The sequence below is a fragment of the Typha latifolia genome, chromosome 4 (genome assembly GCF_019914945.1).
Source record: "Typha latifolia isolate L0001 chromosome 4, TyphaL0001v2, whole genome shotgun sequence".
Classification (NCBI taxonomy): Eukaryota; Viridiplantae; Streptophyta; class Magnoliopsida; order Poales; family Typhaceae; genus Typha; species Typha latifolia.
In genome coordinates this window covers 6,674,749-6,693,555 of record NC_133089.1, presented here as the reverse complement: position 1 = coordinate 6,693,555, position 18,807 = coordinate 6,674,749, and positions in this window count along the sequence as shown.

Below are 18,807 nucleotides of genomic sequence, written 5' to 3'. Positions count from 1 at the left end.
ATTATCTTTTGAACCCTTCCGTTAGGGTTCTATTACCTATTTCGTCAATAAGTTATCATGTGATGATCATGTGACAACAATATGACAATAATACCCTGATATGCATGTGCAAGTCATGTGCAACTCAAAAGAAGCTTTTATGATGATGAAAATACTCTTAGATCTCATAATTTTCTCCAAATTTCCGTAGCATCCCATCCTTTCTCTAAATTTTCAACCTCCCACCTCCATTCCTTTTATTTTTCAAACTGTAGCATCTTATAGACCCGTTTTCCCATCTCCTTTTAGATTTTCAAATGAAAGCTAACCCAATCCCATTTCCTCATATCAATCACATAGACCTCAAAAGCTTTTTTTCTCTTAATAATTTTGGCTCCAAACTTTCTCTTCCACCATTAAAGCACCCCAATGGAGCTTCCGATCCTCCCCGACTAACTCATGTAAGAGAATCTTAAAAAAAAACCCAACTAATGGAGACAACCCAAAATAAAAAAAAGTCAGTAGCTTTCCAAATCTTTGTTCCTCTCATTTTGGCAAGCTCTTCAACAATAGAGGGAAAGGTAGGGGTTTGAGATGATGGAGGGATAAATGAACAACGAAGGGTGAAAGGCTTGGGACCTCCTCCTCTTTCTCTTTCTGACATTAATGGGGAAATGAAGAAATTTAAAAAATTTTTTTTTAATATTAGCTAAGCCACATACCTATTCTTCCATTATAAGTGTTGGAGGGGGGAGGGGGGAGGGGGGCAATTTGTCCGTCAACGGCGTCAGGGGTGTGAAGTTTCTAATAGTTTAGGGGGTCAATGTGTACCTAAAAAAGTTCATGGGGTTAAAAAATTTATTCTATAAAAAAACCTAAAGCAAACATGGGTTTAGTGATTGCCATCGAAGACTTGGACATGCTGCATATCCTATTGTCAACGGAATAAGATTAGATTGAAATCACTCGGCGGTGTGTGACAGTCTAGGTGGCAGAGATCAAGGCGGAGGTATCTAGGGACGATGGTGGTGATCAATGCAATTCATCGACAGAGTGAGGTGGGGCCGTGGGAGTCGATGGATCATCAGAGAGAGTGAGAGAGATTAATGGGGATGGGCTGGGACTTGGGAGTGTGGTGGCTTGATGGTGAAGAGATGAGGACTATTGAGGAAATGAGGAGTTAGGGTAAGCTGACGGATTGGGTGAGGGTTTTGTATTAATGGGTTGGGATAGATTTTAAGGGTAGGATGTTTGTTAGTATTATATAGTATACGGATGTTCGGATATCCAAAAAGTATGATATACTTATATCTGGATTCGGATCCGGATATTTTAATAAACTGCTATTCGTACCGTATCCGAATTTGGACTAGGTAAAATATTTTGACATGTATTCGATCCAACCCGGGCTGGATAGCAGGTCAGATTGAATAAAATCCGATCGGTTCTCACCCTATCCAAGATGCATTGTTTATCGTTCAACCTGTCTAGTTTTCAACCCTTGGAGCCTTTATATTTAATCTCTATTTCTGTCCTTGAGATTTTGTTGAAGATTGCACTAAATATATTTAGCTATTTCCTCTTGCTCTAGTCTGAAGTTGAATCTATTATCATTTCCAATCTTTTGTAGAATGCCAAGGTTTTTTTAAGAAAATGAAAGTTATCCAAACTTACTGGGGAGGAAATAGAGAAGGTTGAATCAATATTTTAAAACCTGTGGCATTGATCATCGAGTGACCTTGTATTATCTACAGATTGGGCTATTAAAAGAAGCCATCATCAAATTGTAGAGATGAGATTATCACTACTTACTCAACCTTCCGCACCTCACAAGTATTAGGAGAATTCCTTTCTTGTTACCTGGCCCATACATTAGCAGCAATAGATTACCCAACTCTACGCAATCTTCTTGGTAAGATTTCACAATATTATTCATTGTTTACGTGTATTTTAGGTTAGCATGTTGGCCGTATCTCTCTATAGTCATAATTACCGTGATTACAATATCTTAACTTAGATCGCTGATAGAGCTAGTATTTGTGTCTTTACATGTCATTTTTTCAATTAATGATTCATTTTTCCCAGGTGCAAAATCTTCTCCTTCCACAACTTCTGTTTCTCCTATTTCTTCTCATATTATTTTACCTTTCTCACTCAATATTACTTTCACTTCCTATGTCAAACACTATGCCTTGTATACCTATCTCGACCTCTAAAAAGGTATTAAATAAGCAGCCTTCCGTACCGACTCAACTTGCTCTTCCTTCTTAACGTTCATCACGCATTTTCTGCACAAGATACATTGCCACCTGCAATGAATGTTATTTCAGATTCAGCCACCCTTCTTCTTCTTCTTCTTCTTCTTCTTCTTCTTCTTGGATTGGACTTCGTTGCCCCATCTCCTGGACTTCCAACTCTTACTACACATGGAATGGTAACTCTTAAACGTCGAATTCCTACAAAATGGAACTATTAGATATCCTCTTCCCTTGCTATTTCTAACCTTGAAAACTCAGAATCATAAGTGGCGTGAAGATATGAACCTTGAATTTAATGCTTTACTCCAAAATAGACTTTGGCCACTGACGCTACCAAAGTCAAATGCCAATCTAGAAAATCGCATATCCAAATAAGTGACTTTTAAGCAATATCTCATTTTAGACTTATAATGGCAGAAAATAACTTTGAAGAGTATCACATGCAAAATTCATAGGTTATATAGCGTACATATGTAAATATGAAATCTAGAAAATCATATGCCCAAATAAGAGAGTTTTTGAGGTTCATACAAAACAAAAGTAAGTACTAATCTCTTCATTAGAATTTAGTGCCTTGGATATGGACTTTCTTACTTTACTGGGTACAGTACACCTCTTTCACCACTGCATCATGTGACCATTTGATTAGAAACTTAATAACTTCTTCTGCTACCTTTTATTGTCTCAGCTTTACTGGGCCATAAATTGAAGTACCAATGCCAACTTCCCTCCAACTCTCTCACATTCGAACTTGAATTGATGTAATTTGGGGTTAAGATTAGGCTCTTAAATTGAATGTATTTATTTTTTATACTAAATATATATATATTTTTAATAAAATGCACACAATTTATATAAGAAAAAAAATACACACAAAGGCATCAAAGTATTTGGATCTTCTCTTCTCAAAGAGCATCCACTTATTAATTGTCCTAACTATTCTATAGTTCATCTTATTTTTCTTGAAAAACAGTTATCAGATTGATAGTGTCATTAATTTCATCAACCAGTTACAACTTGATACAAAAAAAGGAGGAAAAATGTGGTAAGAACTCTAATAACAAGCTCTATACTTAGCTGTATTATAGACTGAAGTACAATTATATCAATGTATCAAGAACAAACACTCATGCAAAATAAGAGAAAAAGGAGATAAAGCAAAACTCTAGAAATAAGCCTCCCGTTTGGCCAACTACACTACAGGTAAAATAACATGAGTCTTGAAAGGCTCAACACTCAACACTCACAAAATCCAACGATTATATTGAAATCGCTTGAAGGCTCTATTTGAGCAACCTGTGAAACTAAGAACAAAACCAAGAGCAAACAAAAACAACAAGGAAATAAATGGGGACAATTAGAAAATAGTAGATTCCCTATCGATTACATCCACAAACAGAGAATTTGAAAATCCAAATTAGCAAAGCCATGGAAATCCTAGCGATTTAGGTAGACATCTACTCTTGAAGCGGGGTGAGGCGGACGAAATACAAGTAGGTCAATGGTGGCTTGCACAGATGAGTCGGGACTAGGGCAGGCAAGGTCCACGGTAGCCAGTGCAAGCCACCACAAGGCGGAATGATGAGAAGAGGTGGCAGAAAAATAGCTCACCTTCATATATCAATGGTGCTGATTTCTTCTTTACGGGATATAGCCCAATAATGAAAAAAAGGGTTGATTATATTTTGATTCGATAACTATTACTCGATATTCATTTTATCCCACTTCAAGAAAAATAATCAACATATACACTTTCTAAATTATCTAAATATAGACTCTTATATTAGCAGTCGATTAGATATTTTGTTGAAATATTTTTAAAAAATTAACTAAATAGATGGATAAAAATGCTCTTACTATTTTTTCTCCTTTTCATACTATGTTAGGTTTTTAGTGTTGACAATTGTATACAAAATATTCTAAGTATTTTTACATATGTACATGAGCATTTATACAAGTCTAGAAAGTATTTAGATTGAAGAATTGCAAGATCAAAGCAGAAAAGTTTTCGTGTTCACACTGCATTCGAACGCGCTCTCAGGAATTCACATATATAGAGAGAATGCATTCAGGCCGTTCGAACGCGAACACAGGTGTTCGCACATACGAGAAACGCGTTCGGGCCGTTCGAACGCGAGCGTAGATGTTCGCACATACAGAGAGTGTTGTTTTTGCGTGTTCGAACGCATTTAAGGGCCGTTCGAATGTAACCTGTGAAAATCAAGCCACCGTATTCAAACACATTTGGGCCCGTTCGAACGCACTTGAGAACAAGTTAGGCCGTTCAAACGCACCTACGTAATATGCAAATTTTTGGACTTTCGTGAGTTTAGATATGACTTGGATTTGAGTCTATCTTGGATATATATATAAGCATTATGATTCCCAAACTCTAGAGGGGTTTGAAAAGGCAAATTGAAAGAGAATTCTTGAGGCTACATCGTTTCTTCAACTAACAAGGTCCATCTCTTCTACAAGGTTTAAACTTTCGTCTTAAGGGCTATCTAGACGAAGGATCAATCTCAAGGGCTACTGATGTTGGATATCAATCACGAAAAGCGGTGAATCGTGGGTTCTAGCAAGCAAGACTGAGAAGAACAAAGTCGTGGGGATTGACGGGTTATTTTGTGAGTTAGTCTTGTAACTGCTACTATTCTAGTGATTAGTTTTAGATCCGTGGTTTTTTTCCGTTTGAGTTTTTTAACGTTAGAATCTTAGCGTTCATCTTTGCTTTTGCATTTTAAACTTAAGCAAAGGAGTGGTATTATTGCCTAGGGTTTATATACATACGTGTGTCTAGGTGTTTTTTCATACTGCTATAAATAAAATACTTCCAACACCAAATCACTTGTCTCTAGCAACACTAACATGTGTCCAAGAAGTGCACGGATGTAGATAAATACCTACAAGCACAACCACAACATAAGAATATATGTGGTTCATCCAAAATCAGTCTACATCCACGGCTACTATTATGAGATACAAGTATCTCTCTACTTTAATGGGCATACAACCTTTCAAGATGATGATGCCAACCGTGTCATATTTGATCGCATCATGAGGTAGGCTCGATGGATTGAGCCTATTTATCTTTTATTTAATTCATACTTATGTAAGCCCTTAAGACAAGTCTAGTTAAGTCATGTAAGCCACTAAGACAACTTTAATTAAGTCATGTAAGCCATTAAGACAACTTCAATTAAGTCATGTAAGCCACTGATGCAACTTTAATTAAGTTATGTAAGCCTCTAAGACAAATTTTAGTTCGAGTCATATAAGTCTTTAGTGTTAAGTTCGACTAAGACTCATTATACACGACCTCTATATATAAAGGGGCAAGGCTTTAGGAATCCAAGTATTCAAACATTGAGAATTAATTAAGTTTAATTATTTTTTATTATCATATTTACCATTTTATCATAGTAGTTAGATTGTCTTTATCTTCATAAGAGTAAATCGTAATCGTAGAACTCTAACTCATGAGACTATCACCACCTAAATTTTCATAGTTTTCTTATGTCCAAATGGTCCAGATTTAGTTTGTAACATATGATCTCTTCTTGCTTAACTCTCTCTCAAGCAAATCTTGCCTCTAAGTGTTCCAATTATCATCTCCAACCAAGCTTGGAGTTATTGACCGATAAGAGAACCTAGAGAGCAATATCCAAATCTCTCCTTTCTCTACATCAATAAGGTAAAGTAGTTCAGGCAAACATAACTAGGGTTGTCAAGGAATGAGCTCAAATCAAACTCTAAATGAGTCGAGCCAGCTAATTTTTTGGGCTCAAATGTATTATAAGCATCTCTTGGGGGAGGCTTACAATTAATAGTATGTGATCAGTGCCCATGTTTGGTCGATGTGAATGAAGAGGGTTGTAAGTAGCTTGATTCCATTTCTCTTATTAGTGATTTTCTTAAGTAAGTTCGTTGTTTTCCCATCGACGAATTCTTGATTTTCGTAAAATTTTGATTTTCATAAAATTTTAAGACCAGTTCCTCTTAAAATGTCTTTTCCATTAGAATCTTTATTTTAGTATATTATTCCTTCCTAGTGGACCTCACAACAAATCATATATTTCATTTTAAAATTTGTAGATTTAATGAAGATGATCAATATTATTTCAACAGAAGAGAGCCATTTTTAATAAATCTTGGAGGTAGCTATTACTTATTAACTCCCCATTTTCATTTAAGCCTATCCTACCACTGCAGACCAATTTAATGCAGAATTATTATTACTCTTCATAGAAGAGTACACTACTTAATCAATTTATGAATCGATACAAATTTATTTGTACCAATACACGTCAAACGCTATATTCCAATTCAGGATCATGCTCTTCCAAAAAGTGCATAAATTGTTTGTCAATTAGGCAACATCTCTAGTATATCAACTATCCAAAGAAAGTCTACATATTAGTAAAGATTTTAACACACATTGTTAAGGTATGAGTTTTCTATTGGTTTGATTATATCTTGACCCTCATATCTTTTTCTCTCAATCATTTTGACCCCCTTAAGAAAAAAAAAAAAAAAAAAAAAAGATACACCCCTTAAATTACTAGAATCCTGTGATTCATGGATTCCAAATCATCTCGTCCTCCATCCATATTCTTCCATATTCTCTATTTGTGACTTCCATGGTAACCTTTTTAATTATCTAACTTTAAATCAATCTTCTCTAATTTATTCAAAATTTGCGTGACTCTTCTCTCCAATAAAATAATATAGTGTTGGGTTTCTAATATCAAACTCGCCAGTCAATTCTTGAGCTCATTTCACTGGCTCAATGAATCAGTGGAGTGCCAAAATAGAAGAGATAACTTTGTAAAAGAAATAAAAAAAAAATCATTAAGACAGTGTTAAATTATTTCCCAAATAAGATCTTGTGTGTGCAGAATAATAATCCTAAACAAGTTAGGGATTAGTTCCTAGGAGAGCAAAAGAAAGTTGAGCAAAGAACTAAATAATTGGTACCTTTAGTTTCATAAATAGTCATTCATCCCAAGGACTTTCAAATTAGGTATACTCCATAGAATATTCTTAAATCTCCTTAGATAGAAAAGGGCATTGTCAAATCAAAATAGTCTATATTCTCAATTATGGGCGAAGAAGGCCACCAACCATTTCTATTAGTTGGACGAAGCAAGATTCCACATCTTAGTATAGAAAGAAATGAACTCCTCACTACTATCACTAGATAAAAGGTTTACCTACATTATCTTTCAATATATTTGAAATAATCTCTATGCCTATACACCAACCTAGTCCTATATATGAAAAAGAATTTAGTGTTACAATCACCGTCTTTGGTCCAATTGAGCCCAGATTTCTACATCCATTTAATAGAGATATGTCTAGACAAAGCATTAAAATGGTTGTTTTCCACACCCAACTAGAGATTCTCCTTAGATGAGAGCGCAAATAGAAGCCTCAAGGGCTTCCAATATGGAAATATGAAAAACCCCTAGACACAAGTATGTATCTAAATACTAGGCAATGATATCACTCGTTCGCTTAAGTAAAAGTCCGTAGAAATATTAGGAACGAAAGTAGAGATGAACGTCAAGATTTTAATGTGGAAAAACCAAAACGGGAAAAAACTACGGATCCAAACTCGGATAAAAAACAATTACTAGAATAGTAGCAATTACAAGACTGACTCACAAAACAACCCGTCGATCCAAACGACTTTGTTCTTCTCAGTCTTGCTCGCTAGAACCTACGATTCACTACTTCTCGTGATTGAAGTCCAATCTCAGTAACCCTCGAGATTGATTTTTCGTTTAGATAGCCCTTAAGACGAAAGATTAAGTTTTTTAATGATGAGTGGAACCTTGTTAGTTGAAGAACCGATGTAGCCTCAAGAAGTCTCCTTCAATAATACTTCTTCAACCGCTCTCAAGATAGAGCATCACAATCCTTATATATGATCTCCAAGATAGAGCCAAATCCAAGTCTTATCCGTACTCACAAAAGTCTAATTTTATCAAACTTCGTTGGTGCGTTCGAACGCGGCCCGGGTGCGTTCGAACGGTATGACTTAAACTCAAGTGCGTTCGAACGGGCCCGAGTGCATTCGAACGCGACAACTTGAATTCTTCAGGTTGCGTTCGAATGCATTTGTGAACGCAGCTCTCGGTCTGTGTGAACACAATACCCACGTTCGAACGCATTTATGAACGCGGCTCTCTGTCTGTGTGAACGCAGTACCCGCATTTGAACGCGTTTGTGAACGCGGCTCTCTGTCTGTGTGAATGTAGATTCCGCATTCGAACGCGTTTTTGAAGGCGGTGTGAACTCGACGGCTTTTCTCCAATAATCTTGCAATTCTTCAAACCAGAGATATTCTAGAGTTGTGTAAAGCTCATATACATGAAAAAATACACTTAGAATATTTTGTACACAATTGCCAATAAATAAAAACCTAACAATCTCCCTCTTTGGCAATTTGTGACAAAACACCTAGGTTACAAGATATTACAAAGACTTCAAATTGAGCAATCAACAAGACTAGAATATTTTGCACATCAATCCCTGCAAATAAACATATACCAATCCAAGATCAAGTGAAAATAACTTGAAATGAATAAACAATCCAAACACAAGTTATCAATGGAGCATAAGTTCAAAAGTACTTAAACAAACAAAGTTCACAATTTCTCCAAGCAAAGTTATAAGTAAGATTAGAAAGACAGAAATGCCAAAGATTAGGAACTTGGAAGAAATTGACGCTGAAGAATCGTCAACACAGAATCAAGGACAGTCCCCTGACGAGCTTGCTCAGCTCGTAAATCATTCACTACCGAATGGAGATCCTGCACTTGAGTACTAAGCTGATCGAAACGGTCAGAGTACTGTGGTAACTCCCCCTCAGAGTGAGATGTGTCACCGTCAGAGCTATCATTAGAACTATCGAGGTGCGATGAGTGACCAGCGGCGGAAGAGGACGGCTTGAGAGGAGACAACTGGTCGTGAGCTTGACTCCGCTTAAGTGTAATTCGATCCAACGGTTTGTGCGAAGTAAGGGAAGGTTCCGAAGCATCCACACGCACCCCACTCTGAGTGCACAAATTTGTAATAAAGATGCCAAACGGTAACCCCTTACGAGGTGCTTCTTTCTGGGCAGCTGTGAGAATCGAATCATAGATCACCGTAGCCAAATCAACGAGACTCCCAGATAACATTGCATGAAGAAGGAATGCACGATCCAGACTAATACTGGAATGTCGAGTCTTGGGGGTGACATTATACAGACAAAACAGGTGAAGCATGCGAGCCACTAGTGTCAGCTTCGCATGCGGCATCATGTTCCCCTTCCAACGTTCCCCTTTGATCAGTACAGTGTCAGCATATTCATTGACATCAGGAAGTGGAGCAGACATGGGGGCTAGAACTCACCATCAGGAAGACGAAGTTCAACGCGAATAACATCTGAGTCCAAGTATACAGACACCCCATGAACAGTAGAACGGATATAGCGTTCTAAAACCGTGGCATTATTAAAAAATTCCAGAACAACTTCCACATAAGCAGTCCCGCTCATCCGACACACTAATAACCATCCTCGCTCAGTAAATATCTGTTCTATCCCCAAAGTAGAAAAATCGAAAATGACCACGGGTCGTTCACAGATAACAGGACGGGTTCCAAAATTATGTTTGTATCGCCCGGCAGCCGTTGAAGTAGAAAACTTTGGAGCCGAAGTAGGTGACGATGGCGGCCTAGGTTTCTTAGAAACTGTAGCTTTTCTAGGCATTTTTGAGAAAGAAATAAGATGCAAGATTCAATACATGCCCAAAGCAAACAAAAAGATAGCAAGAAATAAAAAATATCTAAGAAACCATGAAGGCCCTAAATGAAATCCATCATCCACTCGAAAACGCTAAGATATCACGTTCAATCACACAAGAAACATCAAGATAGTAACTTTAACGTGATCAAAACTCGAAAACGCACAAAATCAATCAAGATCAAGAGACTTAATTGAATAAAAAATAAGAAAATTGATGGATGATCATACCTCGCAAAAGTGAATAAAAACTAAGAAATTCGGCCGAAAGACGCTAGATCCGGAGGAGAACTACCCTCTAAAAGGGTTTGTAGTGAGAAATTTGATGAAAAATACCAAGATCTTGAAGATTTGAGAGAGAGAAAATGAAGGGTTTCTAGGGTTTGGAAGATGGAAGATGAAAACCCTTGAGTTCGGACGCAATATATAAAGAATCCTCGAGTGCATTCGAACGCACCAGTTTGCGCGTTTGAACGCGCCAGTCACCGCGTTCGAACTCAAAAATTTGCCTTCGAACGCCCTTTTTTTTAAGTGAAAAATCTAAGAAAAAATTAAAAAATCTTTTTGGAGATGCACCTCTAAAAATTCAAAATAGATTCAAGATATAGAATATGACAATCGAATGAAATAAGTCATACACAGATTAATCAAATCATCAAAAACATATTATAATCAATTCTAATGCATCACTCAAAATTAAATTAATCTTGATTGATCATAACAATATACATATGCAAGGTGAGCATAGATAACATGAAACATTATTCTTAAATAAATTTTTCTATTTAAACAATGATACAACACAGTAGTCAAACCGACTTAGTATTTAAATTTGCATTTTTTGACTTATTCTCCATAACCGAACAGAAAATTTTCCTATATTATTATTTTTTATATATAAATCATATAGGTGCAATGATGGCTTTCACACATGAGTAGATAGCCTTTTTCTTGTAGTACATATCAACCAATGTGCAAGAAGATATTCACAAACATCAAAGAATTTTATTTAATTTGCAAGCAATATACTGAGTCAAACTGGACTCTAAACAAGATGGCTTTCACACAAACTCATTGTAGCCCTTTTCATTGATCTTTTATGAACACATTTGTGATGACTAAGCATGAGGTCAAACTGTGCAAATCAACGTCAATAGTGAGCTATTTAACAAAAAATTTCACGATGTCATGCTCACTCAAGAAAATACATACGTTATAAGTGCATTAAATTTAATTTAATTGTCATAGAAGTCGAGAGAGTGAACAAATTAGAAATGATATAATATACTGCAAGATGACAGAATTGACTATCATAACTCATAATCAAGAGAAAAATCATATTTATATGTCAAGAGTATATTATTGAATCTAGGAGTGCATCAAATTTTTTTTATATATGACAAACTCTCGACAAATTTGAAACTAAAAGCAAAGAAAATTTCAGAGTAAATAAAAACTAAAAAGAAACGAAAAGAAATAATAAAAATGAAACATGCAAACCAAAGCACGCAAACCAAAACAAAAAGAAAATCAATCCAAAGCACAAATTCCTAAAGAAGTACGAAGATACTCAAATCTCTATAAATCCAAAGGTTTTGTAAATAAATCACCCAACTGTTTCTCCGTCTCAACATGTTCTAGTGCTATTATTTTGTCTGCAACTAACTCGCGTCTAAAATGATGTCGGATATCAATATGTTTTGTACGCGAGTGTTGAATAGGATTTTTTGATATATTAATAGCACTCATGTTGTCACAATAAAGCACCATAGTATCTTGTTCAATGTCGTAATCTTTGACCATCTGTTTCATCCATAGTAACTGAGAACAATAACTTTCCGTTGCAATGTACTCGGCCTCCGCAGTAGATAAAGATATCGAGTTTTGTTTCTTATTGTGCCAAGCAACCAGATTATTTCCAATATAAAAACATCCACCAGAGGTACTTTTTCTATCATCACATGAACCTGCCCAATTAGAATCTGTGTATCTAGATATGATAGCTCCCGAGTCATAAGTAAACCAGATACCTAAAGTCAACTGTGCCACCGACATATTTTATGATACGATTCACAGCATACAAATGTGTCTCCTTAGGTTCAGACTGAAACCTAGCACACACACTAACGCTAAATGCAATGTCAGGTCTACTAGTAGTTAAGTACAAAAGACTACCAATCATGCTCCTATACAGTGTCTGATCGACACTTTTTCCTGAAATATCCTTACCTAGTTTGGTAGTTGTACTCATAGGTGTTCTAGCATATTTTGCATTTTTTAAACCGAATTTAGTCACAAGATCCTTAGCATACTTGGTTTGAGCGATAAATATCCCTCTTTCCGACTGAGTAATTTGAAGTCCCAAAAAGAACTTCAACTCACCCATCATGCTCATCTCAAAATGACTATGCATAAGGTCTGCAAACTCCTTGGCTAATAATCGACTCGTTGCCCCGAAGACAATGCCATCCACATAAATTTGTGCCACAACTAAACTCTTGTTTGACCGTCTAATGAACAATGTCTTGTCCACTCCCCCTCGAGTGAACCCCGCATCCACTAAAAAAGTGGTCAACTTCTCATACCAAACTCTTGGAGCTTGTTTTAGCCCGTACAGGGCCTTTTTCAGTTTAAACACATGATAAGGAAATTTTTGATTTTCGAACCCTTTTGGTTGTTCTACATAAACATCTTCATTCAGAGTACTATTCAAGAAATCACTTTTAACATCCATTTGAAACAATTTAAATTTTAAGTGACAAGCAATAGCAAGTAGTATACGAATAGATTCTAATCTAGCAACAGGAGCAAATGTCTCATCAAAATCTATACCCTCAACCTGAGTATATCCATGTGCTACGAGTCTAGCTTTATTTCGAACTATATTGCCATGTTCATCACTTTTATTCTTGTAAATCCATTTTGTTCCAATGACGTTCACATTCTTAGGTCTAGGAACTAAATACCAAACATCATTCCTAGAAAATTACTCTAATTCCTCATGCATAGCATTAACCCAAGAATCGTCTAACAACGCTTCCTTCATATTTTTAGGTTCAAAAGAAGATGTATAACAAGTAAATGATACCTCACTTTGGATTTGTCGTCTTGTCTTAATTGGTTCATTTACGTCTCCGATCACTTGTGACCGTGGATGATCTGATTTCACTCTAGCAGATGGTTCCGGTACGTTGCACTCATCTTTGTTCATTTCAACTTTGTCCTCGTCCTGATTCTCAATTTCCAAATACAGCCCCTTTCATATTTCTTCGTCATATGTATCTGCAGAAACAGAAATAGGAGTAGCTTTAGTTAAATCAGTAGTGGATTCATCTATCATAACATTAGCAGATTGCATAATAGTAGAAGTGTCAAGATTAAATACTCTGTAGGCTCTGCTATTATTCGAATACCCTAAGAAGATGCCTTCGTTACTTCTAGTGTCAAATTTAGTCAAATATTCTCGATCACGCAAGATATAGCATTTACTACCAAAAACTCGAAAATATTTAACACTAGGTTTCTTACATTTCCAAATTTCATATGTAGTCATTTTTATACCCGGTCTTAGATAAACACGATTTATCACATGTACCGCTGTATTGACCGCCTCTGCCCAAAACCTTTGAGGAACCTTTTTAGCGTGAAGCATAACCATAGCCATTTCCTACACAACTCGGTTCTTTCTTTCCACAATCCCGTTCTGTTGTGGAGTTATAGGAGCTGAAAATTCATGTTGAATACCAAGAGAATCGCAAAATATGGAAAAAATTTCATTTTCAAATTCTCTACCATGATCAGAACGAATCCTAACTAGGGTAATAGATTTTTCATTTTGCAATTTTAAGCATAGTGATTTAAAAACTTCAAAGGTTTCAGACTTTTCATGTAGAAAGGCAACCCAGGTATATCTGGAGTAATCATCGACCATTAAGAATATATAACGTTTACCTTCAAGACTTTCCATTTTTGTTGGACCCATCAAGTCCATGTGAACTAATTGGAGCACACGGTCGGTGTTAGCTGCATTTACCTTCTTATGTGAAATCCTAGTTTGTTTTCCAATTTGACACGAACCGCACACTCTTTTTGACATTTCATTCATCTTAGGTATTCCTCTTACCACTTCTTGTTTGGACAAAGTAAATAATTCATTGTGATTCACATGTCCAAGACGTTGATGCCAAAGATCTGCAATGTCAAAAGAGGCACTGTTACATTTCAGTTTATGTGACGTTCCAACAACATAGCAATTATCAGATGTTCTAGATCCATAACATATAACATTACCACCATGATCTAGAATAGTATAATCATTTTTGGAGAATTTTACCTCATAATCTTCATCACAAAATTGACTGATACTCAGAAGATTTGCTTTCAAGCACTTAACATAAAGAATATTTTCAAGAATAGGAATCCCCGGAGAACTTACCTTTCCTTTACCTATTACCTTGGATGAATTACCATCTCCGAATGTCACAACTCCCCCTTCATATTTTTCAAGATTAAAAAATAACGACTTGTCACCCGACATATGTCTTGAATAGCTATTGTCTAAATACCACAAATCAGAATTTAAAGCTTTCAAAGCTATATGCACAACATAACAATTCAAATCACTTTTCTTGACCCATATGGCCTTTGTTTTTATCCCATAAATAAAAGCAGTTTTAGGTTTTTGCAAAAATTTGCAATAAGGTCGAATATCCCTAGAATGCCGCAATGATAGCATGTCGGAACAAACCATTTTCTACTCACCTTTTCTCGAGGAGTGTGACTAAAGTTTACCTTTGGTGCCGTTGACGATTCACCAGTTTGTAGATTCTCCTTCAGTTTAGAAGCATTCATCTAGGATTGTTTTATAAATGCGGTTGATGACTTTAGATATTCTTCCTTTTGTATACGTGCATAAACGAAGACAGTTTTATTATTATTTGAATTACTAGTGTATCCAACACCATACCTGTCTTTTTCAGAGATCTGAGCCTTTATGATCTCGTCAAGTTTGTTCTTCCCTTTTAGAAATGTCACTTTCTTATTCAGTCGCTCTAGTTCAATTTTATCAGCCTTCATTTTATTTTTTGCATTGTCAAGTTGTTCAGAAAGGTCTTTGAAACGTTCAAGTTCCAATTTGTACTTCTCCTCAAATTGAAAATTTTCAAGTTCGATTACCTTGAGTCGTTGATGTAGTCTAAGATTGCTTTTCTTGAGTTTAAACGACTCCAGGTACAGGTCATTATATGCCTTTTATATTTTAGATTTATCTTTTTCAGCTGGTAACATATCATGATCATCTGTACTATTAGTATCAACAACGGAATCAATATTGAGTAGAGAAGAGGGAAAAGCAACAAAGTTTTCTTCATCTTTTCCAGAATCATCATCAGATTCATCTGAGTCATCCCAAGTAACTTTCATAGCTTTACCTTTCTTCTTAAGGCGATTAGGGCATTCTTGTGCTATGTGTCCAAAACCAGAATATTCAAAACATCGAACTTTATTCTCAGAATTCTTATTTTTCTGTTTGACACCATTGTTGCTCACACCTGTGTTCGAACTAGCAGTATTCTTCTTTTTCACAAATGCTTTGCTTTTCTCAAGTTTTTCAGCATTTAACTTGTTTGGCTTCCGAAAGAATTTATTGAACTTTTTGACGAACATGGCCAACATCTCAAAATCTAAATCACTTTCATCATCAGACTCCTCTATACTTTGTTCAACTGTGGATAGGGCAATCCCTTTGGACTTCCTCGATTTTGAAAGGCTGGACTCAAATGTTTGTAGATTTCCTACCAATTGTTCAACTTTCATAGAATCAATGTCCTTACTTTCCTTAATAGCTGTAACTTTCGCCTGAAACCTCTCTGGAAGAGACCTAAGGATCTTACGAACAATTCTGTTTTAAGGAATTTTCTCTCCTAGGTTGAAACTGGAGTTGACTATATCACTCAGCTTTACATAAAACTCATCAAATGTCTCATTCTCCTCCATTCGTAGAGTTTCAAAACTAGTAGTCAACCTCTGAAGTTTAGAATGTTTTACAGCCATAGTTCTTTCGTGAGTAGTTTCTAAGATCATCCAAACTTCTTTTGCTATCTCACAAGTAGAGATTCTTCTAAATTCTTCCGAGGAAACACAACTAAAAATTATATTTATTGCCTTGCTATTCCATCCAACTTTTTCATAGTCTAACCTATCCCATGACTCTATCGGTTTATCAACAAGTTTATCATCCACCATGTACATTGGTGGACTCCAACCGTTCACAACGGCAAACCATACTCGTTCATCTATAGACTTCAAGTAAGCTCTCATCCTAGCTTTCCAATATCCATAATTTGATCCATCTAGGATAGGAGGTCTAATAGATGATGGTCCATCTCTATGAAAATCCATGTCTATCTGATCTCTCTCAAAGATGAGAGAACCTGCTCTGATACCAATTGAAAAACCCATAGACACAAGTATGCATCTAAATACTAGGCAATGATATCACTCGTTCGCTTAAGTAAAAGTCCGTAAAAATATTATGAACGAAAGTAGAGATGAATACCAAGATTTTAACGTGGAAAAACCTAAACGGGAAAAAACTACGGATCCAAACTCGAATAAAATACAATCACTAGAATATTAGCAATTACAAGACTAACTCACAAAACAACCCGTCGATCCAAACGACTTTGTTCTTCTCAGTCTTGCTCGCTAGAACCCACGATTCACTACTTCTCGTGATTGAAGTCCAATCTCAGTAACCCTCGAGATTGATTTTTCGTCTAGATAGCCCTTAAGACGAAAGATTAAGTTTTTTAATGATGAGTGGAACCTTGTTAGTTGAAGAACCGATGTAGCCTCAAGAAGTCTCCTTCAATAATACTTCTTCAACCACTCTCAAGATAAGGCATCACAATCCTTATATATGATCTCTAAGATAGAGCTAAATCCAAGTCTTATTCGTACTTACAAAAGTCCAATTTTATCAAACTTCGTTGGTGCGTTCGAACGCGGCCCGGGTGCGTTCGAACGGTATGACTTAAACTCAGGTGCATTCGAACGGGCCCAGTGCATTCGAACGCGACAACTTGAATTCTTTAGGTTGCGTTCGAACGTGTTTGTGAACGTAGCTCTCGGTCTGTGTGAACGCAATACCCGCGTTCGAACGCGTTTGTGAATGCGGCTCTCTATCTGTGTGAACGCAGTACCCGCGTTCGAACGCATTTGTGAACGTGGTGTGAACTCGACGGCTTTTCTCCAATAATCTTGCAATTCTTCAAACCAGAGATATTCTAGACTTGTGTAAAGCTCTTATACATGAAAAAATATACTTAAAATATTTTGTACACAATTGCCAATAAATAAAAACCTAACAAAATAGTCCTACAAGCAATCTCAAAGTTGCATTGGAGGCAGCCAAATCCCTAGATGTTCTATTTAATTAACTCTATATTTTAGCAATCGACAATGTAAGGGCCAATATGTTCATAGGAGATCCCCAAACTGATTTACCTAGTATGATGGAACAAGATCAGTGGAACCAGGTCAGTGACTATATCCTGACTATATCCTGACTAAATAGATACGAATAATTTTTAGATATAGATCACATAATTTTAGGATAGGAGACCTAATCTTAATCGGATGTGGATCAAATTTTAAATGAATTATGATATTTTTTTAGGAGACAATTAACACAAACCGTTAAGAGTTTTAAAAAAGAAAAATTTTACTCGTCAAATACATAACAATTTAGTAAAATTAGTTTTAAAAACAATAAAGAACACATTATTAACAACAATATCAATATTCACTATTTTAATAACTAAATTAAAAAGTATAAATTATTTAAATAATATGCATTTAAACGGATATCTAATATTTGTATCTTATTATATCCGACCAGTATCTATATCCTTATCTGAATTTATTACCCGTATCTAAATTTGTATCTAGGGTTTTTTTTTTCAAAACTCTTACGTATCCGAATTCGAGTTTGAATCCGTATTCAAGTCGTGTAGAAATTTTTTATCTAAATTCGATGTGAATCAGGTTAGATAGCAGGTCAAGTTGGAGGTTTTTCATCCCTGGCCAAGGGCCAACAACATAAAGTTCTTAGCCTCTTCTTAGCTAGCTCCTCTACGAGAGAGGTGCCCTCCATACTTCTAGTGTTCCCTAACCCATGGATACAATTATTACATTGAGGGCAGGAACCTTGCATTCTGTAAGGCATTCAACCCCCTCCATGACCATCAGCTAAATAGTTGGAGACAAGGAGAGCCACACCAACCTTAGAGAGGTTCATTTGAGGGCAATCTAGGTGGCGATGCCCTCCCAACCCGCCACCACCATCCCGCATTTAAAGACAAGAATCTCCTCATAAAGCAACTATATGTTGGAAGTAATATTTATCCTTCTCTAGACGTGTCCCTCTATTTGATGACTTGGTGAGATCAACTATGACCTAGGCCTCAGTGATCTATAGAGTTTATAGATCGATGTATCATCAATGCACAATGGAGGGATGACTAAATTTACTAGCTAACTCTGTCAAAGAGGCTTAGTCTCCAATATTCAAACAACAAAGTCTAGGAAGTGAATTCAGACTGATCGAAACTATGTCAAAAGCATCTAGTGAAGGCGAAGATTCCCCTTCCACCTAGTTAGATTAAGGATATTACTATTAATGGCCTAAGAACCATCTGTCAGGATGTTAAAATCGTAAATGTCTGCGAACATAACAATAACCCTAAAAAAATGAGTTATGGCTCAAAAATTGGCAAC